Here is a 12,042-nt window from a genome sequence, read left to right as displayed (position 1 = left end):
AAGGTGTTATAAGAGATCTGGGAACATAGGTCGAGAGTAACCTCTCTTTTGACCACCACATTGCCACTGTGGTCAGAAAGTCTTTCTATGTGACACATCTCATTACTAAGGGTTTTGCATCCAGGAAGAAAAAGGTCATTGTCTCCCTCTACTCTTCCCTCATTAAGCCAGTCATTGAGTACAATGCCCCATTTGGCATGTACCTCACTAGACACCTGCAACAACTGGGGAGGCCATAAAAGTACCTCACAAAGATGATCTTAGGCCTTAAACAGCTGTCCTATATGGACAGACTCAAACAACTCCAACTATTCTCTGTCTTATATCACCTACTTAGAGGCAGTCTCTGCTTGACTTACAAAGCCATGTCTGACCCAGCTCTGTTAGAAATGCTATATCTAAAGAAATCCCAATCCCCCTGCACTACATGTTCCACAGAACTCAACCTCATTATCACAATCAACAGACCATGCTGGAGGGACAGGTTCATAACCCAGAGACTGTCCATGTTATGGAATAGACTTCCCAAACATGTCAAACAGAGCACCTCACAGCCTTCTTTAAAAGAAATTTTGCTGAATGGATGGGAAATAGAAAATTCACCTCAGGGAACACTCCAGTGGTTCTACTCAACAGAGGCACTGTGAACTAATATCAGGTGGCATGATGCCAGCATAATCCTATGGGTTCGGCTTGTAAAGGCTCCAGGGCCATTAGCCTAGTACACACTTATGAACCTAAACATCTGGATATTCCATAGACATCTGTACAGAGGACTGGTATGGCCTGCACAATGGTTTAACATGCTGCATTTGAGGCAGATGCCGTTAACACACTGTATAAAGTAATGTCATCAGGAGGTGGTAAACAGGCATGAATAGTACACCAATCAAAATGGTATCAGACAAACAGAATATGATCTTTACCCAAAGACACACACACACACACACACACACACACACACACACACACACACACACACACACACACACACACACACACACACACACACACACACACACTGCTGCCAGAGATTAGAACACCTACCTATCTAGTTATTTCTACTATAGTGTTACGCAATTATCAGACACACCATGGAGCTTACATGATTTTTCTTAGTCCCAAGGTAGTTCTAGGTTGAATGACATCAGCAGGACTAGTAAAGTAGGGTGATGGGATGTTTACAGGGTGTTACCCAAATCAAAATGGCATAACCCTCACAGTATATGATTTTCCCACACACACATAAACACTTGCTAGTATTGAGATTGGAACTCCTGCCTATCTAGTTAGTTCTACTATAGTGTTACTCAGTTATCAGATTAACCACAGGGCTTATACAATTTCACCTACTCAATAGGTACTTGTAAGGGGAATGACTTCAACAGGACTAATAAATTAAGGTGAGGGGAACTGTAAAGGGTGGTACACAAATCAAAATGGTATCACACATGCTTATAGGGTGAATGACATCAACAGGACTAGTAAATTAGGGTGAGGGGAAGTGTAAAGGGTGGTATACAACTCAAAATGGTATCTCACATGCGCACACTTGCCAGTATTGAGATTAGAACTCCTGCCTGTGTAGTTATTTCTACTATAGTATTACACACACACACTTGCTAGTATTGAAAATAGATCTCCTGCCTATCTAGTTATTTCTACTTTAGTGGTACACAGGTATCAGATGCACCATGGGGCTTATACAATTTCACTTAGGCCAAAGGTACTTCTAAGGTGAATGACATCAACAGGACTAGTAATTTAGGGTGAGGGGAAGTGCAAAGGGTGTTACACAACTCAAAATGGTATAACACACGCAGTATATGATTCTCTCACACACACTTACCAGTATTGAGATTAGAACTCCTGCTTACCTAGTTATTTATACTACAAGGATTACTGGACTAACAACTGGCTAAAGGTGCTGATAACTGCACAGCTGAGGTAAAGTATTACAGGTGGTAGAAAGTTTGCCTTCAGTTTTTCCCTTAGATCTTGCTAGTTCTTTCTCTCTTGCACTTCAAATAGCATAATAGCTTTGCACTTCAACAGGTTATTGTATCAATAAGTGCAGCACACCTTGGAGCCATCAGCAGAAATCATTCCTCGCAGAATTAATCCCAGTACTTGGTAGTTATGACCACCCCTCCTGGCATGATTGAATTGCAGTTTTCTGTGCTTTCACCCATTAGCCTGGTGCACTTGGCCCTTCTGAGGCACTGTTGCAAATGCCTCATGTACACAGACACCCCTCTCCTTTAAATTCCAAACACTCAGACTTGTGAGAGTTACCCTTATATCACCGATTTTGGAAATATGCACTCTCCAGCAAAGACTGGACTAGCTGGTCAAGAGGATAAGGTCAACACCTGCACTGCACCGTGTGGAACACATGGCTTTCCACAACACTCACTATCACAGCCCTGACATACACTCACAAAACACACACCCACCTTCACAGTGGCACTCAATGGACAATTATCCCACCAGCACAGACCAGCAAGACAGCCACCCACTTGGCCACCACAACACAGCGCATGCCAAAGGAGACATATGTCACCTACACAATGTGCCCCTCAACCTTAGCCCCTAAGGCTAACCACCTTGCCCAATACAGCAATCATGGACGACTCAATACTGAGGCAAACAGATATCTGACTGACTAGGTTGATTATGGAGAAGGTAACAGCCAGCTGTCTATCACCTGTCAGCATCCAACACATGACAGACCCAGCCAGGTCACTCCACAACAACTGGAAGTATCACTCTGTCATCATCCATGTGGGTGTGAATGACCTGAGATGCACCTCCCTGGAGTACATGACAAGAGACATGGTTGAGTTCTCAGATTATGTGGTGCAGGCAGGTATGACAGTAGCCCTGAGGAGTATACTACCATCACCCAGAATGATGCTGCAGTACTATCAACAAATGATTGACTTCAACATTGGCTTACATGTTTGTCATGCTCAAGGGATCCAGTCTCCCTCTGCTTATGATAACATGATTGACAGACCTCAATGCCTTGCCAGAGATGGCCTGCATCTGTCGCCCCTGGGTTTCCAGGTGCTGGCTAAGTCTCTTGCCACCCCTATAGTGTCTATTTAGGCAGTGTTCCAAACAACATTACCAAGGTAACAAATAGACATGAATGCAATCTGAGGGTCATGTTGCTCAACAGTAGACATCTAACTCTCAAGGTGCAGTCACTCAAGGCACTCCTCAAAATGGAGAACATTGACAGTTGTGCTGTAATGGAGATCTGGTTTACAGCAGCCCTGCACTAACAGGCTACGATGCATTCCACAGCTGTCAGCCCCAAAACATGGACCACAGCTCCTCAGGTGGGGGTGTCTCCATATTCATAACAGATATGTGCACCTCCAGACTAGCATCTCAGCATAATGCATCTGAGATATTTCAGGTACAGCTGACTTTGGGTAATAGTGCAATCCAGGTCATAGCCTGCTATGGGTCCACATCCATGTCCCTAGACTGTCAATCCACATTCTTCAACACCATAGCATCTATCAAGGTTCAACCCAGCACTGACATAGTAGGAAACTTCAACTACCCCTCCTTCAACTGGGAAAAGTAGTCAAGCACCAATAGACTGGCCCAATGCTTCCTGAAATTCATCAGTTCCAATGCCCTGGACCGGCTCATACTGACCCCCAGTAGAGGATGCAACCACCTTGACCTGTGTTGATTACATACATACGGGTCCTTTGCTCAACAACAGTAGTCAATCCTTACCTGGTTAGATCCAAACAGAATGTAATCTCCATGGCAATCCACATCTCACCCACACCCCCCACAAAGGTAACCACCTTATAAAAACTCTCCAAAGATGACTTTGGAGTTATAAAAAGAGGGGTGGATGACTTCGCTGCACCCATGCCAATGGAAAATAGCTGCATGACTGTCGACTCATACACAAATGCACTGCACAAACATGTACATGAATGCATGGTACTAGCCATAGCCAACAGAACCAAGACACTGCCCTCCAAACACTAGAAGTCAATGTGATGGTCCTCTGCCATTACTAAAGTGTACAACAGAGGGAAGACACTGTTGCAGAAAAAGGTGGTGTCCCAAGACTGGTAAACCCCCTTATTAGCTTCAACAACAACTTGGGATCCCTCATGGAATCATCTACAGCCAGCTATGAAGGCAGAATTGCAGCAGACACTGACAACAATCACAAAAGTCTTTGATAGTTACACCAACAACCTCCACAGCAATACCCAAAAGGGTTGCGAGTTACTGCACAATGCTAACTCCTATCCCGAGCCAACAGATATTGGCAACAGTCTTGCAACACATACAGTGCCAGCATAACCCCTCACTCCTCCCTAAGGGAACAATCACAATGGCAGATGAATGCCAGGCACTTAGCATTACTGCAGCCCAGGTTAGATCTGCATTGTCCACAGGCAAGAATACAGCTTCCATGGGACCCAAACATATCAGTGGCTGTGTTCTACATGATGCACAAAGAGACCTGGCACTACATCTGTGTGCCCTGTTCGGTCGCAACCTCACCTCAGGTTTTGTCCCTCCAAAATGGTGCACTGCTACAGTCATCCCTCTCCTTAAAGGGTTTGGCAACTACAGACCCTGGGGATTATTGTCCCATTAGCCTGATGAGTCTCCAATGTACAGGTATGGACCGCATCATTAGGAACCTGCTTGACAAAGATATAGGTAATCTCCTAACTCTGGAACCCGCACAGTTTGGCTTTGTGAATGGCAGATCATGCCTGCTTAACCTGGTTGACTTCTTTGAGTGAGTCACCAGAGCTATGTATGTTAGTAAGACACTGCATACAGCCTACCTCGATATGGCCAAGGCTTTTGATACCATTCCTCAGTCAGGAATTATTGATAAACCCACCAAACTAGGCAGCAACCCCTATATCAGTAGGTGGGTTGCAAATTGGTTCACAGAACACACAGTGTGACAGTGGCAAACTCCAAGTCAAACTGGCAAGCAGTCATGAGTGGAGTCCCACAGGGACCAGTCCTGGGTAGTCTCATGTCCAGCATCTACTTCTCAGGAGTCCAGCCCAACACAGAGGAACTCTGTCTGACCAAGTTGACAGAGGACTGCAAGCTGGGAGCCATCATTAACAACATAACTGATGCAGACATCCTACAGAAAAGCCTCATTAAGCCAATGAGTGGTGTGGAAACCATGGCCAGAAGCTTAACACCACAGAATGCATCACATCCCCTTTGGTAGAACACTCAGTTCCAGTATGTACCACATCGATGGGAGCCCAATGAACACTGTAGGCATTATAAGGGATAAGGGGACACAGGTTGACAGCAATTTCTCCTTCAGCCACCACATTGCCACTGTTGTCAGGAATTCCTTCTATGTGGCACATAACATTAGCAAGGGTTTTGCATCCAGGAAGACAGAGGTAATCATCTCAGTCTACCCTTCCCTCATTAGACCACTCATCAAGTATTATGGCCCATTTGGCATGTACCTCACTAGACATAAGCAACAGCTGAGGAGGCCACAGAAGTACCTCACAAAGAGGTTCCGAGGCATTAAACACATGTCCTACACAGACAGACTCAGAAGACTCCAGCTATTCTCTATGTCATATCACCTAGTTAGAGGCTATCTGTGCTTGACATACAAAACCATGTCTGACCCAGCTCTTTCAGAAATGCTACATATGATGACCTCCCAATCCCTCTACACCACACATTGCAGAGATTGCTACCTCATTACCATAATCAACACCACATGCTGGTGGAACAGGTCCCTCACCAAGAGACTGCACATGCCCTGGAATACACTTCCCATATATTTCATGCAGAGCACGTAGCTGACCCTGTTTCATGGAAATCTTGATGAGTAGATGGGTAATAGACAGTTCACTCCAAGGATCACTGCAGGGGGTCTGCTTGATACAAGCACTGGGAAGTAACATCGGGTGGCACAATGGCAGGGCCCTTCTATGGGCTAGGCTTGTAAAGGCTCCAGGGCCATTAGCCTAATACACACTTATGAACCTATAAGAATGACATCAGCAAGACTGATAAATTAGGGCAGTGGGTGGGAAACATATCAAAATGCTTTTGCTTACAAACATACACACACATTTGCCAGATACAAAAATAGAACCTCTGCCTAAGTAATTATTTGTATTATAGTGATAGGCAGTGATTGCACCCACTACAGAGCTTACTGGACTGACAGCTGGCCAAAGATAGTGATATGGGGAATGACATCAGTAGGGCTGATAAAGTAGGGCTGTGGGTGTTAAACTTATCAAAATAGTTTGTCTTACAAACATACACACTTACACACACAAACACACACACACACACGCACACACACACACGCACACACACGCACACACACACACACACACACACACACACACACACACACACACACACACACACACACACACACACACACAATTGCCAGTATTAGGTTTAGAACTCCTTCCTATCTAGTTACTTGTACTACAGTGTTAGACAGTTATCGCACACGCTACAGAGCTTATAGTGGTAGCAGGTCTCCAATGGTACTTCTAAGGTGAATGACAGCAGCAGATCTTGTGCAGTTGGGCAATGTGAAGTGTACTGAGTGGGAACTATTTGTTAATATTTAGACCTACAAAAACACACACACACACACACACACACACACACACACACACACACACACACACACACACACACACAATTGCCGGTATTAGGTTTAGAACTCCTTCCTATCTAGTTACGTGTACTACAGTATTATACAGTTATTGCATGCGCTACAGAGCTTATAGGGGTAGCAGGTGTCCAATGGTAATTCTAAGGTGAATGACAGCAGTAGATCTTGTGTAGTTGGGCAATGTGAATTGTACTGAGTGGGAACAGTTTGTTAATACTTAGACCTACAAACACACACACACACACACACACACACACACACACACAAACACACACACCTGCCTGTGTCTGTGTGTGCCTGTGTTTGTGTGTGTGTGTGTGTGTGTGTGTGTGTGTGTGTGTGTGTGTGTGTGTACTGAGTGGGAATAATCTGTTAATACTTACACCTACAGAGACATACACACAGGCAGGTGATGTAATATTAACACCCCAACCTCAGTACTATTACACAATGGGGCTCACCTTTTATGCTTGCATCTGCAACCTTTTAACACCAGTATGCCACGGTCCAGAGCAGGACATCACTGTATGCCATTCAGAGTACCCAAGTGTGTTACTCATGCTGCTGCGTCTCTCCCCCTGTGTCTCTCTGTCTATCACTGTCTGTCGCTCACTTACCCTCATCTATGTGTGTGTATGCTTGACATATATAGTTATCTGTTGTCCATATATGTTGACATGTATGTCACAAGCAACAGATGAGGATATATCACATATGGGCCACCTACAGCTAGCTGGGGGTGATACTGCCTGATGTGTGTGTGTACGGATAGTTAAGGTGTACATAGCTGTCTGCATGCACATATATATCTACACAATATAGTCATATAGACCAATGTAGATTCCAACATGTCCTGTGATTCTCTAAGTGTAAGAGCATGCCCAGTGTAACCTTGTATAGTTAGAGTGGGACTCCATTTCAGAGATAAATATACTCCATTCTAAGGTATTGTGTGCTACAGGCATACCTCTCAGATGAACAAAATACTTTCCTTGGTGTAATGGTTTGTTTTTGTAGACATTTTCTGACATATCTGTATTCTGACAGTGTATTGTATTGTGTCATTACCTAGTGTCAGACATCCTCAAATCATCACAGTGCTTTATCAGAAGAAAAATAGTCATATGATGCATAGACTGATATTATAATGGCAGCAATGTACATTCTTGCCCAACAAGGCCAGTTGGGAGGTGTGGCTACAGCCAGTTGAATTATAGTCCAGCAACTTGTTGATATACTGCCTGGGGATCTTCTGCTTCTGTGGAATTTGTGTAACCTGAGTTGTGATATCCTGGTGTGGCCATACCTGTCTGCTGTACAGTTTTTGGCAGATTGTCTAGGTATTTGACTAGAGGTTTTGTCCAGTCTGCATAAACATGTGTTTTTATGGCAAGTTATTTCAGTATAATTGAAGAGTGATGTTACAAAATATTGACAGACATTACTGTATCAGCCTGCATAACCTTCATACAATATTTACAACACATGCCTATCATTGTGCCTTTGTTCTACATTTACTGGTGCCCTTGTTCAGACATGTTATTGTGAGAGGTTTGGTGTTATGGGTGTGGGTACAAACTGCATTGTACTGTGCAGGCATGTCCATTATACAAAATCAGATATAAAACAAGGACAAAAGCCATATTGACAATGAACACTGTCAACAGTACCAAGAAGCATGATTATTCACACAAGCCCTAGTGCCTTGGCTACACAGCCCTCAAGAAGTCCGTTATATGTGTAGTATATTACACATAGCACTGTGACTTTCAGGTATGTTAGTGGCAGAGCAATAGGTGTCATTGACATGCATAATTGTTGGCACTGCAGTTATCTACACATGGCACTGTGACAGACAGCCTGTACCTAAGGCAGTAAAATATGTCAGCCAGGAGAACATGCTGGCCAGCTCCTGAGAGTATTGACCACACATGGACATAACTCATTGACCCCTGTATATTGAGCACATGCAACATCTTTTCATGTGTATTGGGACAGTCCTACAAATCTGTGTTATGTTGCTATTTCCCTGCAAACATACATGTTACTGCATTTCTGTGGGTATATGGGAGGGCACACCTGTCAACTGTGGACATTTGCAGAGACTGTGCTGATATTTGTTTTACATTTTGATTCCATTTACCATACTATTGTGCCCTGTCTTGGGGAATACAGGCACATCAGTAAAGAGCACAGGTGAAATTGTAATGGGATACATTTGCATGTCAGACTTATTACTCTTCAGAGCCTTACTGCAACTGCAAGATCTGCTGTGCTATGACTGTGTAGGTCTATAGAGGGATGAATCAACATCGCTGCCATTTATGGAGCTTTTCCAGACATTTCTCTCTGGTTTTCTATGGCTGACTTTCTGTGTGGTTCTGAGGGGTGGGTATGGGACCCCACACTGACATCCATGGCTGTGAACTATGACCACCCCAGTTAGTTGGCCCCACACATATACTGCAGTGGGATTTGCCACCTTGGGTACTACTGCATAGTGTTGGGAGGCCAGTATTGGGCAGACATTTCCTGTTGTCTTACATAGCTGTCAGTTGTCTGCTGCAATCCCAGTAGTCCACCCCATTCCCTTGCATGCATGCAACAATACCATAAATATGCTAGCAGAACATACTGCTACATTAATTTACTGTTAAGGCAACTGACTTACCTTGTGCCTGTGGCAGTTGTGTGTATGAAAAAAGGTGTGATTAAAGGACAATTTATTAGGTTAAGTCGCTTAACTACTAATAATGAGAAATTCAATGAGGAAGCTGTTAAACTTAAAGAATTTTTTAAGGAAAGAGGCTACAGTGATCATTGGCTTCATAAAATTATGGGAGAGGTAGTGGTTTTGAGAGACACAAAAGCTCTCCCCATTCTTAAGTATGTTCAACATACAGTTTCTTTTAATGTAAAAGTAGTTAATGAAGACAGTAAAACCTTTAGTTTAGCATTTCCTATACCAATCACTAATGAAATGAATATCATTAGGAATATCATTTCAGACAATTGGAAAGTGATTTTGGGAAATTATGATTTAACCAACATTATTGGTAAAGTTCCAATTTTCACTTATAAGAAAACGTCCAGTCTTAAATCATTGTTAGAAAAAAGTACTGGTAATAGGAATTTATCTACTCAAACATTGTTGGGTACTTTCCCTTGTGGAAGTTGCAAGTATTGTAGGTTTATATCAGGGACTAGTTCAGTGTTCTTTAGACATTTGAACAAAGAATTTCACAGCAGGGGGCATTATACTTGTACAACAAGAAATGTTGTTTATGTTGCTATTTGCAATTCCTGCGACCAATTTTATATAGGTAAAACTATAAGAACCCTACACAAAAGAATTTACGAACACATTTTTGCCATTAAAAATAAGGATTTTAAAAACGCTTTGGCTAAACATGCAGATGTATGTTTAGATTTCAAGAAATTCACCTTTTCAGTTTTAGAAAAAGTAAACGATCAGTTATTTAGTGGGAACTTTAAAATTAAATTAGAATGTAGAGAAGCTCTGTGGCAGATTATGCTAGGAGCGGATGAGTTCCCAGGCTTAAATGAAGCCATAAATATCAAATGTTTCCTGCAAGCACATAGGTTGTGACATTAAGATAAAATTATTATTTTAATTAGTCAAACTTTATTATGTATTATTTAGTGTTTGGATGAATGAAGTATTATGTGTATTTCTTAGAGTCCTATTTTATTAGAGGACAATTTTTTAAGAATATTATTTATAAGTGACATAAGTTTTTTACCTTTAAATAGATTAAGTATTATGTTTAATTGATAAATTGATAGTAGGTTATGGTTGGGTCATCAAGTCATGTGACGTTAATTTTTGTTATTTAAACTTGTGATTTTTTATGTATGTTGTATTTCTGAAGAAGTTCACAGGTATTAAAAGTGAACGAAACGCGTAATTTTGATTTATTTGCCTTATTCAAACATACATGTTACTGCATTTCTGTGGGTATATGGGAGGGCACACCTGTCAACTGTGGACATTTGCAGAGACTGTGCTGATATTTGTTTTACATTTTGATTCCATTTACCATGCTATTGTGCCCTGTCTTGGGGGATACAGGCACATCAGTAAAGAGCACAGGTGAAATTGTAATGGCATACATTTGCATGTCAGACTTATTACTCTTCAGAGCCTTACTGCAACTGCAAGACCTGCTGTGCTATGACTGTGTAGGTCTATAGGGGGATGATTCAACATCGCTGCCATTTATGGAGCTTTTCCAGACATTTCTCTCTGGTTTTCTATGGCTGACTTTCTGTGTGGGTCTGAGGGGTGGGTATGGGACCCCACACTGACATCCATGGCTGTGAACTATGACCACCCCAGTTAGTTGGCCCCACACATATACTGCAGTGGGATTTGCCACCTTGGGTACTACTGCATAGTGTTGGGAGGCCAGTATTGGGCAGACATTTCCTGTTGTCTTACATAGCTGTCAGTTGTCTGCTGCAATCCCAGTAGTCCACCCCATTCCCTTGCATGCATGCAACAATACCATAAATATGCTAGCAGAACATACTGCTACATTAATTTACTGTTAAGGCAACTGACTTACCTTGTGCCTGTGGCAGTTGTGTGTATGGAGCTTGAGGGCTGCCTATGTTGGATGCACACAGTACACTGCCTATACATGGTAAGTTACAGGTAGTGTAATGTGTCTGTCATCCCTTTTTACTGTGTGTGCGAGTAGGGAAAAGTGTCAGTCCCTGGGTGCCTACAGTGTCAGTGTCAGTGTGTGCTATGCATTGCCTTTTTGCCAGGGAATGGGCATACTGGGCATGCCTCCTTCTGCCTACAGGGGCAGGCTCAGGATGTTCCTCCTCCAAGTCCCTCTGTGTCTGTGCTGGCCTTGGCAATGGTGGGGGGCTGTGTGACTCTGCCCCATGCTGTTCCTGCTGCAGCTGTTTCCACAGGATCATAATGTGTAGCATGGCACATACTATGAACATCTGTGTACATGTAGCTAGTGAGTACTGCAAGGCTCCACTGGATACGTGAAGGCAGTGAAACCGTGACTTGAGCATCCCAAACACATGCTCTATAATGATCATGGTTTGTGCATGTGCCTCATTATGACGGTCTAGCATGGGTGAGTGTGCATTTTTGATGGGTGTCATCATCCCCGACTCCAGTGCATAGCCAGCATTCCCACCAAATGGCCATATGGGGTGTCCCCTTTGGCAAATCTCTGATACAGCTGTGAGGAATGCCAGATGTGGGAGTCGTGATAGCTTCCAGTGCTGCCAGCACAGACATTCATGATAATGCCCTGGACATTGCACACAACCTGGCAGTTGATGGAGGGGAAACCCTT

The sequence above is a fragment of the Protopterus annectens genome, chromosome 2.part1, assembly GCF_019279795.1.
Source record: "Protopterus annectens isolate FY-2018-M chromosome 2.part1, PAN1.0, whole genome shotgun sequence".
NCBI lineage: Eukaryota > Metazoa > Chordata > Ceratodontiformes > Protopteridae > Protopterus > Protopterus annectens.
The sequence above is the reverse complement of the archived record's forward strand: the minus strand, read 5'-3'. Positions refer to the sequence as shown.